This window comes from Maniola jurtina, chromosome 2, assembly GCF_905333055.1.
Source record: "Maniola jurtina chromosome 2, ilManJurt1.1, whole genome shotgun sequence".
In the NCBI taxonomy this organism is placed as follows: domain Eukaryota; kingdom Metazoa; phylum Arthropoda; class Insecta; order Lepidoptera; family Nymphalidae; genus Maniola; species Maniola jurtina.
In genome coordinates, this window is record NC_060030.1 from 2,898,111 (window position 1) to 2,918,403 (window position 20,293).

The 20,293-nt window shown below is 36.6% G+C and overlaps 1 long non-coding RNA gene across 1 annotated transcript; it reads right to left on the reverse strand.

Annotated features, from left to right (window-relative positions):
- On the reverse strand, positions 1-13,979 carry LOC123871067. Its single transcript, XR_006797208.1, has 3 exons — positions 13,968-13,979; positions 4,708-4,711; positions 1-69 (listed from the first exon to the last, which is right to left on the reverse strand). It is a non-coding gene; the product is annotated as an uncharacterized LOC123871067 (long non-coding RNA).
- Between the last annotated feature and the right edge of the window lie 6,314 nt (positions 13,980-20,293).

Genomic DNA, 20,293 nt, shown 5'->3' on the forward strand with positions numbered 1-20,293 from the left:
CCAAAACCACTCCACGCACGTTTCGCCCCGACACCGGCGGATCCTCAGGAAATGTAGACCTTAAAATACCTAATTGCAAAGATCTAATACAAACCACCACATCAATAAATTAACAAACAAACACACTCTCGCATCACACTAATCACACTTCACTCTAATATTATAAAGGCGAAAGTTTGTATGTATGTGTGTGTATGTTTGTTATTCCTTCACGCAAGAACTGCTAGACAGATTTGGCTGAAATTTGGAATGGAGATAGATAATATCCTGGATTAGCACATAGGCTACTTTTTATCCCGGAAAATCAAAGAGTTCCCACGGGATTTTCAGAAACCTAAATCCACGCGGGTGAAGTCGCGGGCATCGGCTAGTTTATATGAGTAGTGAATAGATACCTTGAGACAAATACCCAAATACCTTATCGTTACGATAGTTCCCAAAAGACTTTCCCTATACGATAAATATGTAATAGTGTTTTCGGAGTATCAATCTTCTCGTACGTTTATTATCGCGTACGCGTAGGATGATAACGTACCTGAACCAACGGCTTAACGTGCTCTCCGAGCCGAGGGGAATATAAACGCATAAATTCTGGGGCCTACTCGTACGTGGTCGGATCGCCCATTTAGTTATCGATTAGGGTGTTCACGTCGTTTGCCAAGCACAAAGGCTTGATATACGCAATTGCATCTCGAACGTGGCACAAAGCCTAGATATAATATATTAGCTTCAATTATATTATTTGAACATTGGTAAGGAATTAAATTGAAATATTATTGCTTTATTGTAGCCATCATCAAAAGAAACAAAAGTGAAACATTGCACAGCAAAAATAGTAGTACTATTTGGCGGCCTTACCGATTTGAGGTGATCTCTGCTTGGCAACCACGTTACAGAATATAATGACTAGTGAGAAAGGGTAAAAGGGTGTGCGTAAGTTAACAAGGAAACAATAAATAAAAATGATTAAGATATGATAGCATTGACCGTGTTCATACCGCCGTGAAGGAAAACATCGTCAGGGAACTGAGAGCTCTCCATAATGTTTTCAAAAGTGTGCCAAACAGTACTTGGCCAGTGTGGTGATTGCTGAAGTATCAACCCTTCTCATGCTGAGAGGACACTCAGGACGTCCAGCGATGGGTGGAAATGATGAAGGCGGAATTTAATTTGTCACATTTTCTGACTGTACTGTACTTGTACAATATAATAAACTTACTCATATTAGGCTATAAGAATTTACGTAATATTGTCTCTTATAAGAGATATTCATTTCCATTGAAATTAGTTTCTAGAAATATAATATTTTTTACATTTTTAATAACCTAAATATATATATATTCCAACAAGTAAAATCACTTATTCAAAGACACGCGAAGTCCTCGTTATCATTAGATTCTTAGTATAACAAAGGACTTTTTACAATACAGTTATACTAGGTAGGTATTATTAGGTCTTGGAGATTATAATATAAGTGATTTATAATGAAAAGACGACCACAAATGATATTAGATATACATTTACTGAATTTCTCTAATTTTGATTTTCGAACGAAATCTTCTACATTTCTTATTCTTTGCTTATTCTGGCATAAACATTATTTTACTCCTCATTTACTTCTATATTAAAAGAAATAGGAAAACAAACTACGAGTACATTTTGAATATTATATACTTTCCTACTATAAACTACTACTACTACGTTAAACTATTTTTGTATTTGCAAGTCTCTAAAATATAGTTTGCATCGTAAACTGTATTATTTTTTAATGAATAAAGACCTTAATTAAAAGTTTTTATGACACTCAAACCCGAGGGAGTGAAATGGGGTGTCAAAATTTTAATGGGAAAAATGTTATCAAAGGACCTTTCACGCCACGGTTCTCATTACCAGAATAGCAGCATTTGATGACCTTTTTGCTCGCCTGCTTGTGGAAGTCATGTTTACACTTTAAACTGTGTAGGTTTATGATGTAGGCTCTCATTAAAAATATTTTACCCATACCAGAGGGGGTGCTAAAGGGGTATCAAAATTGTAATAGGTATAAATATTTGAGGCGTTTATTTGCATAACAATTTAGCCTTCATTTACATATACGCCATCGCAGCGCGTCGCGTTAATCCTAAAAAAAACTCATTGACCTGGCTGCTGAGGCAGATTTGATTGCCTTATTTTACAAAAATAAGGCCTATTTATTCGCTTTATTTTAACATAATCGTATCTCGTTTTAACTATTTTAAGAACCAAGTCAAAAATAGATCTCTATCTCGTGCGGCTTGCCATGCGGTGCGCCCTTTTTGGAAATTATACAAAAAAATAAACACTTCCTTTACGCACAAATAGTTTGAGGAAGTTATAATTATTACGTTTATGGTTATTATGTACACACACAGAAAACTAATTTGAAAAAAAAATCATGTTCATGTCTAAAATGAGTACCTAATAAGTAGCCTATCTGTTTCAGTTTTTTGCCAAGCTTTCAACTTTCAAATGAAAAAATTTATACGAGATAACCTAGATTAATTCAAGGCGAACCACAATTGTATGCTACAATGTGTCAAGAAATTGATATCAAAGGGAATTTGTAAAGACGTATCCCTGCAGTGCGGAGTGCGGAGGCTGTTGCGGTTGGCGGTCTACAGATAAATGCCTGTTTTTCTGCAGAAGAGATGACGGGAGCCACTGCGAGCGTTTGTTACGGACGTCGCTCGGGTAATTAGCTCTTTTGTGACATTGTAGCTGATGACAACTGTAGCGTATAAAATGTAGATGGTAGCGGAAGAGAAATATTCAGAAAAGGGGATCTTTTACTTTCAAAGAAATTTAAAATTTAATGATGCGACCATGATGCGACTAACATTTTTTTTGGATATTACCGAAAATTTCGTTTTTAGTTTTAATTTGGAAATGTCACTTTATCTAATGATTGCGATGTAGAGCTGAACGCCAACACGGTTCTCAAAAGTTCTTCCGGTTTTTAAAGGTACTCGTATATTTCTTCTTAGATATATCTTTTGACCTCCCTCGCGAAGTGTAAGCGCTTAATCTTATAAGTGTGAGGTCACAGGTTCGATTCTTGGCAGAGATAATTTGGGAATGTATATTTTCTAAATTGCCTCTGGTCTGGTCTGGTCGAAGGCTTCGGCCGTGACTAGTTACCACGCTAGCGGCAAAGTCGTGCCACCAACCAATAGTTTAGCATTTCGACATGATGCCATGTAGAAACCGATCAGGGGTATGGATTTAATGAAACTATATACTATCTCATCCAAGTTAGAGTTCATCATCTCACCTGATAATAAGTGATGATGCAGTCAAATTCATTCTTCTTTCATACAGTCGCGCGCTGGTGTGTTGCAAGCTTTACATAATGATAAATCGTCGCGCCGGGTCTAATATAATTAGTTATTACACAAATTCTGCCCGGCAGGCACAACTTTGCGGACAAAAGGAAAGAAGTTTAAAACAAAACTGCTTTCTAAGTCCCAGCCTTGTAAAATTTGAAACGGTTGTAAAATATTTATATTTCATCATAAAATTAAAACAACCTTTAAATAAGATATTTTTTAGGGTGGTAAAGGAATATCATTTTCCTGAGGCTTCGGCCGCGCGAATCTTTATTTTCCCGGAATAAAAAGAATCCTTTGTTCTTCTTCAGCTACTGTTTGTACTTTTACATTAAAAGGGGTGAATAGTTAAAGGCAGCGAAAGATAAAACATAGAAGATGTGTTTCTAATATTAATTGTGTTAATAGACATGTGTTTGTGACGTCTATTAAACACGTAATTTAATTGGTTAAGGCAATTAAATTATCCATTATAGGGTAAGTAATAAAAGAAACCCGTGTAAGTGGATAAACACTGTATTAAATAGAAAAAAACAACCTATTATTGACTACGAGAACAATTTACGCGGCTCCGCTGTCCTGCGCACAGGCACGAGCGACCAGGACGGACTGAAGGGGTGAGCGCCTAGCTACTCGAGGGGTGTGAGGGAAGAGGGGCTGCATAACGAACCGGCGCTCGCCGCATACGACAGGGGCGTGAAGCGGGGTTCGACCTGGGTACTATACCATACTAATATTATAAATGCGAAAGTGTGTCTATCTGTCTGTCTGCTACCTTTTCACGGCCCAACAGTTTAACCGATTCTGACGAAATTTGGTACAGGGTTAGCTTATATCCCGGGGACGGACATAGGCTACTTTTTATCCCGGAAAATTAAACAGTTCCCACGGGATTCCTAAAAACCCATCCGCTCAACCGATTTGTATAAAATTTGGTTCTGAAGTAGCTTGCGTCCCTGTTATTGACCTAGGAAACTTTTTATCCCGGAAAATCAAACAGTTCCCATGGGATCTTTAAAAACCTAAATCCACGCGGACGAAGTCGCGGGCATCCTCTAGTATATAATAAGATTAGTTCGTACTTTGCGTGATGCGATATTGGCCGCTGCCATAATTGGCTGATTTAAAGTGACAGTTGCGGAGATACAATCGAATTGAAGACATTAGGTAGAGTACATTATACCTATGCACCACCCACCATGGTAGAGTTTTCGTTACGCCACAGTGGCGTACGGTGTGCATTTATGTTTTATCCTTCGCTGTTTGAGGACTAAACAGCTATTATAGCAACAAAGTAATATTAGCACACACTCTCAGATTTTTAATTACATTAGAAACTATTTTTTTTCTGTTTATCTACTTGTCTAATAAAGAGAGATACGTCTCAGTAAAGTACAGTGAGTGATTCGTAAAATGGGTATAGAACAGGCTTTTTAGAGAAAATACTTAGTCAGTTTTTCTTTATTCTTTCTAAATCCTAACACGCAATTTACATCAAATTTTCGAGAGCAATTACATTAAAAATGTAAGCTCCTGAAACTCAAAATACGCTTTCAAATGCTAACTACCACTCTGGGATGCAAAAGAGAATTTTTAAAGCCATCTCTGCATTGCAGGAAGGCCATTGCTTGGTTGCTTAGCGTCACTTTATGTATAAGCGTTTCCCAGACATTTCTCCTCCACTTAAACTTGTGGTCTCTCACTATGTCTTATTCGTCCATTAATTAATTATACCCATCCATGTCCTATATAATATTAGGTATAAATTATAAATAGTAAGTATTATAAATCATTACATGCGCATTCTGTGTGATGGCTGGCTTGCTATGCAGTTGCCGTCGAATTTTCAAAGGCAATAAGAGCCGAGAGGCGCAAATATGAAAATATATAAAATAATTTAATATTAATTGTGCCTTTTGGGGCGGAGACCACGGGTTCGTGGGGCGAGAATGCCAGAACCTTTTTTAAGGACCTGTCATCCTGTCTTGTGGAGTCTACGGGTGACCGGAGGTCTGGCAGTTTCCTTGGTCAGCATATTAGTCTGGCCATTCAACGAGGTAACGCAGCCAGCGTTCCGGGCATCCTGCCTCGTTACAGTGATTTGGATGACATTTTCATCTCGTCATTTTTATATTTTATAGTATTTTCAAAGCCAAATCAATTAATTTACAATGGTGATATTAACGTCAACTTAAAACTAAAGTTACGAGTTTAGTACCCTGGTCTGAGAAGATGCCCACAATAAATACAGCTGGGTATTCTTTTTACTCTAACCATTTCACAAGAACTATGAAAGCTAAGAGCTACTCAGTTCTCATTTATTTTAAAACTACCCAATCATAGCACCATTTTCAAATGTGAAAAATATTTTTGCATTAGGTATATTTCGTTTTTGGTGGGGCAGTAGTATTTTTGTTTTTTTTTTTTTAAATTACGACTCGTTTTTTTCGCTTACACCTAGAAATGAAGAATCAATTTAATGCAAACACCAATGTATCCTTGAATGGATCCCAGCAATTAGTGTAGAACACATTCAAATTACACTCCAGTGCAGGATTAGTGGACGCTGCGAGCACGCTCTGAGCGCTTATTTGCATAAATTGAGGGCGGGCTTAGTTCCACTTCCACGCAAATAGAACAATAAATTGCCATTAGTTTACTAATTAAGTAACTAAGTATATATTTTTAGGGCAAATGATTAGCTGGGTTCTGCTTGTTAGAATGAACAAAATGTATGTGCTAGAACTTAGAAGTTGGTACCACAATAATTGATACTTTCTTCTCCCTTCCGATAATCGCCAATCATGTCCTAACTCCTACGAATATCTTTGAATCTACCTTCAGGTAGACTTTGACTACGCAACCCCGACAAGCTAATGGTATGGAAAAGAAAATATAAAAATAGAATCATGAGCGTAGCAGTAAGTAATTCAAAGACACGAGGCGCAAATAATTTTGCAGCTGTGCAAAGCAAAATTTTTCAGCTCATTTGAAATTTGTAAATTAAATTGGAAAAATTGTTTGTTCTAATGTAACTGTTTTATTTCATGTTTATTCTAGGTTATTTTTCCAAATTTTGGCGAGCATTTCAGGTACCTAAGTGGCACACATTACAGCCCTAGATAAAAATTGATTGCTCGATAGTATCACAGTCGTGTACCTCAAATTCTGCTTTTGTGTCATACCAGAAAATAGCCCACGACCCTTTTACAGTTATTTGTAAAATCAAAACAAAACCGCTAAAAGTACGGACTAAAAATGGCATAATCTAATTCTACTTTTGTCTATACTATAATCGGACGACCCAGAAAATCCTAAACCACAACCCTTTCACAGTTGTAAAATCAAAACAAAACCGTTAAAGTACGGACTAAAATTGAGGTCTACGGTTTACCTCAAGCCGTTCCCGGATGAAGTGCCTGTAAGCGCCGGTCGGACATAAGTGCCTATAGAACGAGTTGGAAGCACCAAAAGTACACGTGGGTACATTGAAATAAAACGCTGATGTTTACACTGATCGCAGAGTAGGTACTGCAACGCATTGCCGCAAGAACACCTAATGGAATGGAAAAGTTTTTATTCAAATAAACTTTTAGAAGGAACAGCCTGTAACCAGTGATAACCTAATGGTTACGAGTTAGGAGTTCGGCCTCCTATTCGAAGTTTCGGGGTTTGATTCCGGCACACAACTTTAATTAATGTGTGTTAAATATCACTTTCTTTAACGGTGAAGGAAAATCTCGCGAGGAAACCTGCTTGCGTGAGAGTTCTCCATGATATTCTCAAACATGTGTGAAGTCTCTCAATCCTTTACTTAGCCAGCGTATATGCAGGGCTAAACCCTTCTCCTTTTGAGAAGAGACTTGTGTGCAATGCTTGGTTGTGGCCCGGTGGTGCGTTGAGATGAAACATTTACAAAGTAAGTACTTACATGCTTTTGTAGCATCAAGTAACCAATATGGTTCGGTACTTTTAAATTTTTATTTGTTTATTTTGTACCAAACACTTAAAACTAAAACATCAATATTGAAACGACACCAGAAGTCGTAGAATGCCTATGAAAAGAAATAAAAAAATTTAGAGAAACATTTTTTGTATTAGATCCGTATTGTCGCGGATTGCCTTCACAATGCTGGTGCACTCGTAATTCGCATTTGAAAAATACTTTGCTTTCAGCACGTATGACCTTTAAAGGCTCTTGCGGCTTGACTCATGTGCGATCAACTTAAATAAAATGCCGATGTTTTTTCTCAGGGCAGTAAAACATTTGGGCCCCTTCCGGTCTGGGAGCGAAGGGTGACCCCAAGGGCCCAATGGCAACCCCATTTGTCGTTTACTCACGCGACACTTAATCCGCGCCTGTAGGTTTAGGACTTTTGCCTACACAATTATTTTAATCACCCAAATACTTTTTGGCTGCCTACAGGTTGAACTAGAGAAATACTTTATACAGTCGGTCCACAGTGACATCAAAACAGCGTGCTTTGCAGCGACCTTCGTTATGTTAGAAAAGCTGAAAGTTTCTCTGTTTGTTCCCAACACAGGCAGGAAAGATTCGCGGCTATGAAGTTTGGATTTGGCTTTGGCAGATAACAGATAACAAAATCGGTTAAGTGAATGGCTCTTTTAAGCTAGCAGACAGACAGACAGAAGCACTTCCATAGTACGAATGACAACACTTTCCCATTTAGTACGAATAGAATGTCAGACAACTTAATTGCAGTGCAGTCAAAACGAACAAATTGAAACTTAACCTCTCAATACTTGTGCCCAGCCTTACCTTAAACCGTTCAAAACCGTTATTAAGAAATTAATTTTCCGACGAGGTTAACGATTATCATAATACGAGCGTAATAACATTCGGGTACGGTAGCTTTATGTGTTTCAGACATAAGAGATGAACATAAAATATTATAGGCGGTCATATTATACAAGCGGTTTGAGTAGTTTACAATATAAAAATTAAAAAACTTCTCATTTCATTCATAATTTGCCTTTATTGAGGGTCAAATTTGTATGGTAATAGTAACGTAATTTTAACTGCCTGTCATGCAACTGGACCTTAGTAAGTACCTACATACATCACACTAATATTATAAAGGAGAAAGTTTGTATGTGTGTGTGTGTGTGTGTGTATGTTTGTTACTCCTTCACGCAAAAACTACTGGACGGATTGGGCTGAAATTTAGAATGGATATAGATTATACCCTGGATTAGCACATAGGCTAATTTTTATCCCGGAAAATCAAAGAGTTCCCACGGGAATTTTAAAAAACCTACATCCACGCGAACGAAGTCGCGGGCATCAGCTAGTTAGTAATAAAAGTGGGTCGACAGCTGAACGAGACGTGGTCTCCGGACTCCGAGGCACGTCGGAAAGGCCGTGACATGCCGTGAAAATGCTGTCAAACATGATAATCAAAGAGCTAGTGGATGTTTTTGAAAAGCCCGCCCTTCTTTAGCCCAGAGGTGAGGGCTACATGGTCTTATGGATGGGTGAGTTCGATTCCCGGCAAGGGAAATTTGAATTTCTAAATTGTATCTGGTCTGGTGGAAAGCGTCAGCCGTGACTGGTTACCACCCTACCGACAAAGATTTGCGTTCAAGCGATTTAGCATTTCGGTACGATATTACATTAAACTTGTACAGGCGTTATTTATTATGGCTATACATAACTGTTATAGATTAAATAAACTACCCTGTTTCTGTCAAGAAAAAAATAAGTTTGAATAAAGTTGGAAAATATCATGTACAACAAGATTATTATAGACCAGCTTTTATTCTCGGCTTTACCTAAATTCAGGTTAAGCTGTAGCTTGTACCTCAGATGTTAGTGTACTGATTTTGATCAAAGTGCATGATACTGACTCGACTAGGCCTAGCAAGTTATCTTCAAACTATGTCTGAAAATAATTCACTTCAGACTACCAGGTCTAGGTTAACATAGATAAAACCAAACTACTTATATTACAAACTTTCATGTTTTATCAAGTGCCTACCCAAAAATTCCCCGAGCTGTTTGGCTACGAAATGTGGTACGCTTTTGAAATCACGCCCTCGATTATTGCTGTTTATTGACGTAAAGGGATTTCAGCATCCAACATGTGGTTTTAGTGAATAGCGAATCACAATCATTCGACTATTTCGCGCTTGTTCGACTGCTTCTACGCATTTGATGTGGCTTTAATTATGTACGGTGTCATGAAGAGCCTTCACAATGGAGCGTTTCTGTAGTACAGCGTAGGCATTAAAAGAATGTGTGCGCAGCGCAGACGCTACGACAAAAAAGACGCAGGCGCTAGCGTCGCGTAGGCGTCGTAGGTGCAACACTACTCGTAGCAGTCGTAGCGCGTAGAAATCAACGTGGCCGTGTTGGCGCGGCCGTCGTGCACGCTAACGTTGCGTAGGTGCGACATTAACGCTGCGCAAACAGTTGCCTAACGCCTACGCTCTTACTGTACATTTCTAAATTACGAGTAATATTATCAATGTTCCTGTCGACCGAATGTCAGCCACAGCGGCTAAACCACAGCTTAGACCAGCCAACTACGAAAGGGATATGTTATCTTACTGAGGATATATCTAGTAGAGAGAATGTTATGGTAACCCTGCCAAAGTTCTTACTAGCTCTTTGGCAATAAAATGTGCTTCTATATAGTGCATTTAAAGAACATTATACGAACTTACTTTCACGCCGAGTACCTAAACCAATATTAAAAGTAACATCCTTCAATATTCTGTGTCTGTGAAAGATTAACTTGATGATTCGAAAGCACTTTATAAAAGTTTATTTGTATTTAAAAAATCTATTCTGATGTTAGTTCAAAATTATAAATTAATCTTAAAATATCGTCTGGTATAATTTTAATTCGCTCTCTAAAGGAGCTCTCATTCTCATTTCACGTTCATATAACGATTTTAAAATTTAATATCCCGATTTAATATTAAAGCAAGAAATCTTCTAACTGTAAAATGGAATAGGAAACTTAAAGTCCGCTTTGCTAGACTTCAATGACGAAATATAGTAAAGTATAACTAATACGTACAACTTACTTTTGCAAGTCCGAGAGTTTGAGACCGAAACACGGCAAAATTGTACTCCTACGAGTCCCTAGTTGTGGAATTTTGAAGGAATGAAGAAGGAATAGTTTCTTGTCCTCTCAGTTTATAATAATTTAATGATGAACGCAAAGTAATGTTCAGGCCATAGCGTCTGAACGTTTCCGTTTTTGGCAAGATCATTTTTTTTAGCTGTAAAAATTTTGTTGCGAATTGTAAGATTCCACCAGATGCGTGTATGTCCCATATACGACAGTCGAGACTCGAGATGGTAAAGAAAATCTCAGTGATATTTTAGAACTAGTACTTATTTGTTATTCAAAACTGCAAAGTTGTTATTTGGTGTGAGTGTTTGTATTTAATTCCGAGCAAGAGATAAGATAGATTAGATTGCAGCACGAGCGAAGTGAGTGGGGAGATTCAAAGTTACGAGATGCAAATAATTTTACGGCCGTGCGAAACAAGAGTTTTTCTCATTATCATCGTCGCCGTCTTGACAGTAGGTAAACAAATAAAAATGAAGTCAGTTCATAAATTCTATTGTTGAGCTTGTTATCTCTTGGGAATAATAATAAACCGCATGATCTGGAAATTTGCAAAGAGATTCTAAACACATAGTAACGAACATAGGTAAATAAAGTTACATAAGAGTAGGTAATTTGAAGAGGCAAATGGAAACGAGATTTTTAACGTTTAAAATTAAGATAAAAAGAGGCTTATTCATATAATTTAACACGTGTAAGTAATTAGTAGCCCATTTTCAAAAAAACTTTTAAAAATATCCCAGGACAGGTACTTAGTAAGTAAATTGCCTGCTGGAGATTGTTCTGAGCAATAAGGCCGCCTTTGCATACAATTTTAAAGTTTTTAGACAAACAAACTAAAAAAGTTTCTTTGTTTTGTCTTGATTATTTCATGTTTTGTGTGCAATAAAGTTTTCTATCTAATTTTTTTATAATACATAATTTACTGCCTGCCTGAATATTTTATATGGTTTTTCTATCCTACAAAATGAGCCCTCACCCTGTTCAAGCGTCACCCAGTTTCAATCATCAAATCTGCATTATCTATCTCCTATCCAAAATTCGATTACTATTGAATCAAAAATCTATTGAAGGTAATAAACAAGCACTACACGGAAACAATACATAGGCAATTATAGTTTCATGGCTGCTACGTACACCTGCGCCAAATTGTGTGCAGGGAGGGATAGTATGTGGGAGGAAGGAGGTTTGTTTGGTATATTACGAGTATGTTGCTAGACATAATGATAGGATGCAGTTTATTCATTCGCACAAAGCATCTGCACCATTGAAGGAATCGGATTGGAGTTTTTAATATTCCACAGATCATCATAATCATATAAGTAATATTATATCGGCAGCTCACTACACAGACAGAGCTTTTTTCCTTTTGAGGTGTGGAATCCTAAAAAACCTCGATTCCACTCCACTCCGTCTGTATGTGTTAGTCTTAAAGCCACTGAATTCAAAATATAAAATAATAGAAATGGCCTCTGTAAGAACGCCTTCATCGTAATGGTTGTGCAAGTTAAATGTACAAAATACTTTTTGATACGCTACGAAAAACTAAGGTGATGTGGTCACATGCGAAAGCTTCTTTAAAAAAATGGTTTGCTTAAATAGATTTTAGTTAACTGTTCACTTGGTAATAATTAATAACGCTTGAAAAGACTTATGCAACCTAATAATTACCTAGCTTTTGGTGAAGGCCACAGAGTAAAAAAGGTAATAGAAATTGCTATTTGTTTGTTCATGTTTACAACGCCGTCGTACAATCATTAAATACCAACCAAAAAGTTTAATATTTCAGCTGGCTATTTGTTGTCTTCAGTGTCAGAATAGCGTGACGCCAATTTTTAACTACTCCTCATCTCAACCTATCTCCAGCCTATTACTGAGCACGCTTTTAGGCCATAGTCTCCTCTTAGAATGAGGAAGGAAGTCAACTCAAGTGCGGATTAGCAGATTTCATACACCTTTGAGAACATTACGGGGAACTCTCAGACATGTAAGTTTTCTCACAATGTTTTCCTTCAATGTCTAATCAAGTGATATTTTAATAATAACTCTCTTGTGCTCTTTTTCTGAATCTTGCCTTTCAGGACACTTGTATAGATAGGTATCCTGTTTGACGATACTTGAAAAATGCAACCTTTCTCTGTGCGACAATCAGTTCATTTTTAGTATTTCAGCATTCGAACCGAAGTGATACACTTAAATTACTGATGTTTCACTAGACATCTACGCAACAACACGCTCGAGCTAGTTCACCACTTCTATAACAACTATATTTTAAGTTCTGTGGTCCAGATAGACGTACATAAATGGCTCTTCTTAAGAGACCGTTTACTTCGGATTAAGCTTAGTCGTCCTTTGTTAAACAAATTAATACAAAATTACTTTGTAATAATTTTAGGTAGGTACTTTATGAAACCTTTGAAACCTTTTAAAGATTATACTAATACCTTGTAATCCGTGCTAATATTATGAATGCGAAAGTGTGTCTGTCTGTCTGCTAGTTTTTCCCGGCCCATCCGTTTAACCGATTCTGATGTTTGGTACAGAGATAGCTTGCATCCCGGGGATGGACATAGACTACGTTTTGTCCCGGAAAATCAAAGAGTCAATCACCCAATCCTAACCTTTTCAACACAATATGTTTTCATTGATAGTCGTTTCATTTCATTAGTAGTTATGTTTGATTGATAGTTGAAGTTTAAAGGTGGCCGTAACGTAACTTTAACCGCCTACTCTGTGACGTGATCTGAGTCACGTCCGTAAAATATATCAACTTACATTTTGACGTCAATAGCAATTAACGAACACTACACTGCAAATAATGATGTGCACATCTGTGCCTGCTCCCAAATTGATAGTCGACAGATAAACGATGAAGCCATATTTCAACGCCGTTCGATCAACAAGCCATCAGTTATGTAATAGGTATGTCACAACTCCTGGATTAAGAGCGTATGAGGGCCAGACCTTCGTTATTTTATAAAAGCTGAAAGTTTCCTCAACACATGAACGATCAATGACTATGAAGTTGGGATCATTGTAGCTTTGGCTGATAACAGGTAACAAAGGTGTATAAAAACTTTCGCCAAAGTATAAAGCGTAATTTTTTTGTTATATTTTCTGCGGATTAGTATTAAAAATCATGTCATGGATTGCCAGACACTTAGTACTTATCGTGGCAACTTCCTCCAGAAACCCTTAATCTTCAACAATTTATTAAACTTTCCCACCCTGATCCAAAATTCATAGCCGCTGATCGTTGCTCCTTGTGTTGGGGGCAATGCACAGATAAACTTTAACCTTTTATAAAATAAGGAAGGTCTGGCCCTCACAGGCTCTCTCTGTATAATAGAAATGCCATAACTTGCAAATTGTCGTTGAGCTGCAATATAGATGTTCACTGTAAATCGATCAGTCTGGCTATTTCGTTTCCATTTGCAACATAATCTCGTAAATTGCTTATGAGTGACTGCCCACTTAACAGGGCTCTCTCCGTCACTCGTTTCCACTCGTTTCATACAATCGTAGTTCCAATTTCATTTGAATATCAAGCAACCAAAGTCCATGAAATTTTGCAGACATATTCTAGAAACTAATATCTGTGTCTGTGGTGTTTTAGATTTTTCTAAAAATATGTAGTTTAAAAATTACAGGGGCTCAAAGATTTGTATGAAATTTTCAAGACCGCGTAACTTTGAAACCAAATATTTTAACAGAAATCTGGAAAACCACAGACATAGATATTAGTTTCTAAATTATGTCCGCAAAATTTCATGGACTTTGGTTGCTTAATATTCAAATGAAATTGGAACTATGATTGTATGAAACGAGTGGAAACGAGTGACGGAGAGAGCCCTCTTAATATGCCCACTTCTAAAATATGCTTACTTCAGTTCTTATTTTACATGTTTAAAAAGACATTTATAGGTACTTTAAATGTGGATATAGATCACGCAGTACTATAAAATGAAAGTTTGGAGTGGTTAGGTTCATTAAGGATTAAAAAAAGTTTGTTATTTAAGTGTGAGTTTAATTTACCTGCCTCTATAGACTTGCGGTTTTAAATTGAAACGGTGTTTTTACTGGATTTTATTTATTTACAAGTAGCTTTTCACTGCGAAATTTTCAACTGCTTTTAACATCAACGTTCTTTTAGGAAAGGCAAATAGCGAAATGCAACTTTACACAAAAAGATGCGATCTTTTATTTTTTAGATCCTTGGCGCGTAAATTATGACGCCTTGAAAATGGAGATAAATAATACTTATTTTATTACTATTATATTACTACTCTGTTCAAACAATAACAGAATGATGACAACTCTTGCAGTTGAACACGCGTTGAATACGCTTTGAACACTCGTTGACACACATTGAAAACTAATTGAACGCGAGATGTTTTTTTTTTTAATTCAATACTTTGGCGTCATTGTGCTTCAACGCCCGAACTCTATCGAATTCTATTCTAAATGAGGTGTAAAATCTCAAACTAAGCTCAATGCTACGATTAGGAACTCATTCTATTCTGCAAACAAATTCAAAAAAAAAAGTAAGTAAAGGTTTGTCTTTCCTGAAATAAAAAATCGTGTACAAGCCACAAGGTGCAATAGGCATCATAATAATTTATATTAATAAAATTGAGTAAAAACATTTCAAAAATACGTAGGTAAACACCACAAACGGTGTTTTAAATAATGTAACACATTTCCATCCCTTTATGGGTCAAGGACGAGTGTTAGCGACTTTGTTTGAACCACGAGTCCATTTTTTTTCAACTTTACGCCACATTAAGTTTCATGTTCGGTGTTCTGTAGCGTTCCCACGTAATCACCCCACGATTCAACTGTTTTTCCTTTTTTCCTCACTAAAAGTCGCATACAAGTATTGGTCATGTCCGTTACAAACAAAGAATACTTACCTACTAACTATTACTATTATATACTAACTAAACAGGAATCCATATTGTTATAATTTCTAATTTTTATAAAAAAAAAAATTATAATTTATAATTTTATCTTGGTGTACAATAAAGAATATTTTACTTACTTTACTTACTTATTATTTACTACAGAATACTTTGTGACTGCTTTATTGCTTGATTTTTTTGCGACCATGACCATGAAATCCACCACTTAATCTCGAAACCTGAAATTCCGTATGCAGCTTTTCTCAGTAACGTTGACCCGCGTTAAAAAAGGATTTCAGAAGTCCTCCGAGCGAAGCCACAGCGAGTCAGCTAGTATTTACTTGAGGGCTAAGGCTAAGGCATAATAATTCTTCTCCTTGTTCATAGCATAGTGCCAATTTTCATCCAGGATCTCCCGTGGGAAATTTAAAATTTCCTTGACAAAAATCTGTGTCCGTTCTGAGATGCAAGATGTCAAAATCGGTAAACGAATGGTGCAGAGTTACCTACCGTAAAAACTAGCAGACAGACAGACACACAGACACGTTCGCAATTATAATAGTAAGGTACACTTTTAATATGTTTTTGTAATAATAAACGACGAAGGTTTGCCAAATCCGAGCACAGACATTATGAAAAACTTACTCGTACATTTAATAACGGTGATGGTGGGTCATGAAAAAGTTCGTCTTCGTGAGTAAATACCTACAGTGCGGCCGTATAAATGTGTTTTTGATATGTTTTGGATGATCTTGTCCGTTCTTCTTTCATAAGAATGGGTATATTCACTTATAAGAATGGGTAGGTACGTACTTTTTTTACGACAAATTATAAAAGTAGATATATGTATATTTATGGACAAATTATTTTTCCCGCAGCATTGTCTGCATGGATTTAGGTTTTTTTAAATCCCGTTGGTATTTTTCAAAATCTTTTATAACAATCTCATAAGTCTTCGATACCAATCAATCCAATGCTCCAAATTCATTTTAAAAGTATCACCACATTCAATGCAATCGCAATAGTGTGCAAATTGTGTATGACTACCTATTCAATAAGTTCTAAATACAAATTTATCGAGAAAAATAAATAAATAAAACCCTAGAAATGTGGGCTGTTGAGTTCATAACAATAATAAATAAGATTAAAAGTTCAAAAGTTAATTTTTTTAAACTACATTGAAGATATCACAAACGAGTAAAACGATAAGGGAAAACCTATATGCGAAATCTCAGGATTCTCTGGGTTTCTCCAGTTTCTCGACCCAGCCCAGGCGATGTGACCTGTACTCTGATGTGTCAGATAGTCAATCAGTCAATTCGACGAGTTATTTACCTATATGTAGGTAGAAGATTTTTTTGAGTAGGCTTAAAATTTCTATAAAAGTCTCAATAGTTCCCCGGTAATAGATATGGGGGTGACTATGGGAGATCAACTATTATATCAAATAGTTGAGTTTCAAAACAAGACTAAATGTTTTGTTTTTCAAGTCCGTTTTAAGCCTGGATAGCTCAACGGTTGAGGAACGGACTAAATTCCGAAAGTTCGGCGGTTCAAACCTCACCCGTTGCACTATTGTGCGTAGTGTGCGTATCCACTCCTGGCACAAGCTTTACGCTTAATTGGACGGGAAAGGGGAGTATTAGTCATGATTAGCATGGCTAATATTCTTTTTTAAAAGAAAGAAAAGGCCAATTCTATTTTAACGGCAGTGTTTCGACGCTCAAATTCTGTCAACATTGGAGATAAACTAAGCACTCAGCTACAATGAGGGCGCAATCACTAGCTGACATTTCCTCACTAATGACACAGTTGAAGAAGAATCAGCCTCAACTTTCGCGTTAAAGATACCTGAAAACTCAAGAAAGAAACCCAAAATCCAGAGCCAAAGAAACTTTCAATCTCCTTTGTGATTTTACCTACCTACGTATAAATCCAATATACTTAATGATATAACGTCGACTGGATTCTCGCTTCTGACACGTTTTACGATAATAGATACTTTTTACCTTCAACTTTATGAAGCCTCCGAGACTCCTACGCTGGAACCCGAGCATAAAAGCTGCAAAAAAATAACTTATAAAATGTATCTAATATTGGATCATGATACGGCGAGACGGAGTAGATATTTTATTAGATAAAACAGTATTTACACGCCTGCCTAAAAAAAGGAATGTAATGTATAAGAATTCATGTATGGCATGTATAAAATAATATTATAATGTTTGTATATGATTTTCTTTGTTCGACCATAACTCCTAAATACCTGAACAGATTTGAATGTTAGAATCCTATCCCGAGTGGCACTGGCTATAATTTTTTTGAAAAAAATTAGTATGGTATTGCTGTCGTGTTTTTTTTTAAATAATTACTATTTGTTATCTGTGTATGCACTAAGCTGATGCGTGCGAGTTCATCCGCATATATTTGGCCTCATTGAACTTATCTTAAAGTCGGTCTCCGGGATATACCTAAGTAAGCTTTCTCTGTACCAAACATCAAGATCGATTCTAAGAATCATGAAAAGGTGGCAGACACACAGACACTCTTTCTGCATTTATAATATTGGTATAGATATGGACTTTGGTTTATAATTGGAGGTTTGAAACAAGATTTGGAGGACTCTCTACATTTGAGACATGGAGCGGTCCGCACCGTCCGCCCCACCTAAGGGTGGGGCGGACGGTGCGGACTGCTGGATCCAGTAGCGGACTGGACCCGCTACTGTTTTGACCTTTAGAGGGATATTATGTTGATCACGCAGAGGTCAGGAATCGAGTTTCAAAATGCACGGTAACGATTCACTCGAGAGTTTAGAACGGCAACGGTCTTAAGAGCGTTGAAGCATGAGCCTGGAACACAAGTTTAGGTATTTACCCGAGGTTCTTTGTTTGTTTCCGTGAACGGACGTACCCAGCGCAGTTTAGTTTATAACAAACCGTTTTGATCCTAGACGATTTTCAAACAGATTATTTTTTCAATATTTTTAAGTATGTGGTGTTAGTTTGTCGTTTTTTTCAAAACAATGATGTTTTTTAAAACAGTGTATTGTCTTTATAGATTAAGTACGAGTGAATAAAACTTATAATTGTAGTCAGTACTTAATACTAATTTTTTTATATACTTGTGTAAGTATAAGAGAGTCAAGAAATTATACAAAATTCAACTTTCCTTATACATATTTACGAAAATATGGTTCCCTTATCATGCACAGTATAAATAGTTACACCTACTATAATAATTTTCACACATATATTTATAAAGGCTAAAATAAATGTGAAATCCGTCTAAAATTTAAACAGTCTTAAATATTTAATTTGCAAAATTATCAAAAATATAATGCAATGCTAATACCCATAAAGACATTGAGCATTTTTTATTTATTTATGGTCCTTTACAATCTTTTCAAATTTTATTGTTAGTACTAAATCGTACTTACCGTAAGCGCAAGACAATGGACAGTACAATGAAAGGGATTAACAGGTACAAAAATGCAGATGTTACACTTGAGTAGGTATTTATTCATCAAAAATAAGTGCATTGCTACACAAGTAAGCTACGGATACAAAAACAAAATAAGATAAAGTTCAAAACTAAAAGTACAGAAACCCACCAGACTTCACCGCAGATGATTGATTTATATTTGAATATGTATAAATTATTATATACATGTATTCGAAATTTTCATAGTAACTGCTATGATTTGATATCAAACTCGATCCATCCAGTTCAAGTTTATTTTTTCTCGGTATACATTTCTTTTTCATGTCATGTGTAGGTAAACCAATTTCAATATACTTTTTGGGTTTTGTAGGTTATATCTCTTACATTCGTTTTGATTATGATAAGTTCTTTTATGACATATCGGAAAATTTTATGACATATGACAATATAGCCTCTAACACACGGAATGCTAAAGCAAAGCGAAAGAGAGATCTCATTTATCAAAATTTAATGTGCAGTTTGGCAGTAATAAGTGAATCGATGAGCCAATAAACAAACAAATACGCAACACAACACGTGACAGGTTGTGATGGCAATCAGGGTGAGGACGCCCCGCACACCCACACAATCCCTGGGCTAATCCGGTGCGGGATAGCGCGGGTGACGTGCGGGTGTGCAGAACGTCCCCCGCCTCATACCTCGATTGCCATCTCGACCTGTCACGTACTATACATAGCTCCCGAAAACTCAGTCCTCTCTTAGTTGGATAAAGTATTGTTTTATCCATACTATATATATATATATATATATATATATATATACTATATACTATAATATTATAAATGCGAAAGTGTGTCTGTCTGTCTGTCTGTCTGCTACGCTTTCACGGCTCAACCGCTGAACCGATTTTGATGAAATTTGGTACCAACTTAGGATGTTTTACGGGAAAGGACATAGGCTACTTTTTATCCCGGAAAAACAAACAGTTCCCCCGGGATAGCACGCTGTGTTTCACGCATTTGTCATTCAATAAAGATAAGAGATAGATTATACTCTGGTTTAGCATATAGGCTACTTTTTATGCCGGAAAATCAAAGAGTTCCCACGGAATTTTTAAAAAAACTACATCCACGCGAACGAAGTCGCGGGCATCAGCTAGTAAGTAATAAATGCAACTTTTTCTCCCGAAAAATATTATATGAACACTTCTCGCGGGATAGCATACTATTTTTCACGCATTTGTCATTCAATAACGCCACAACAGAGCTATGAATTGACGTCATTTTTTTAGGGTTCAAGCAAAAACGGAACCCTTATAGGATCACTTTGTTGTCTGTCTGTCTGTCTGTCTTTCCGTCGTGTCTGTCAAGAAACCTATAGGGTACTTCCCGTTGACCTAGAATCATGAAATTTGGCAGGTAGGTAGGTCTTACAGCACAAGTACAGGAATAAATCTGAAAACTGCGAATTAAAAAAAAAATGTTTCAATTTTCAAACT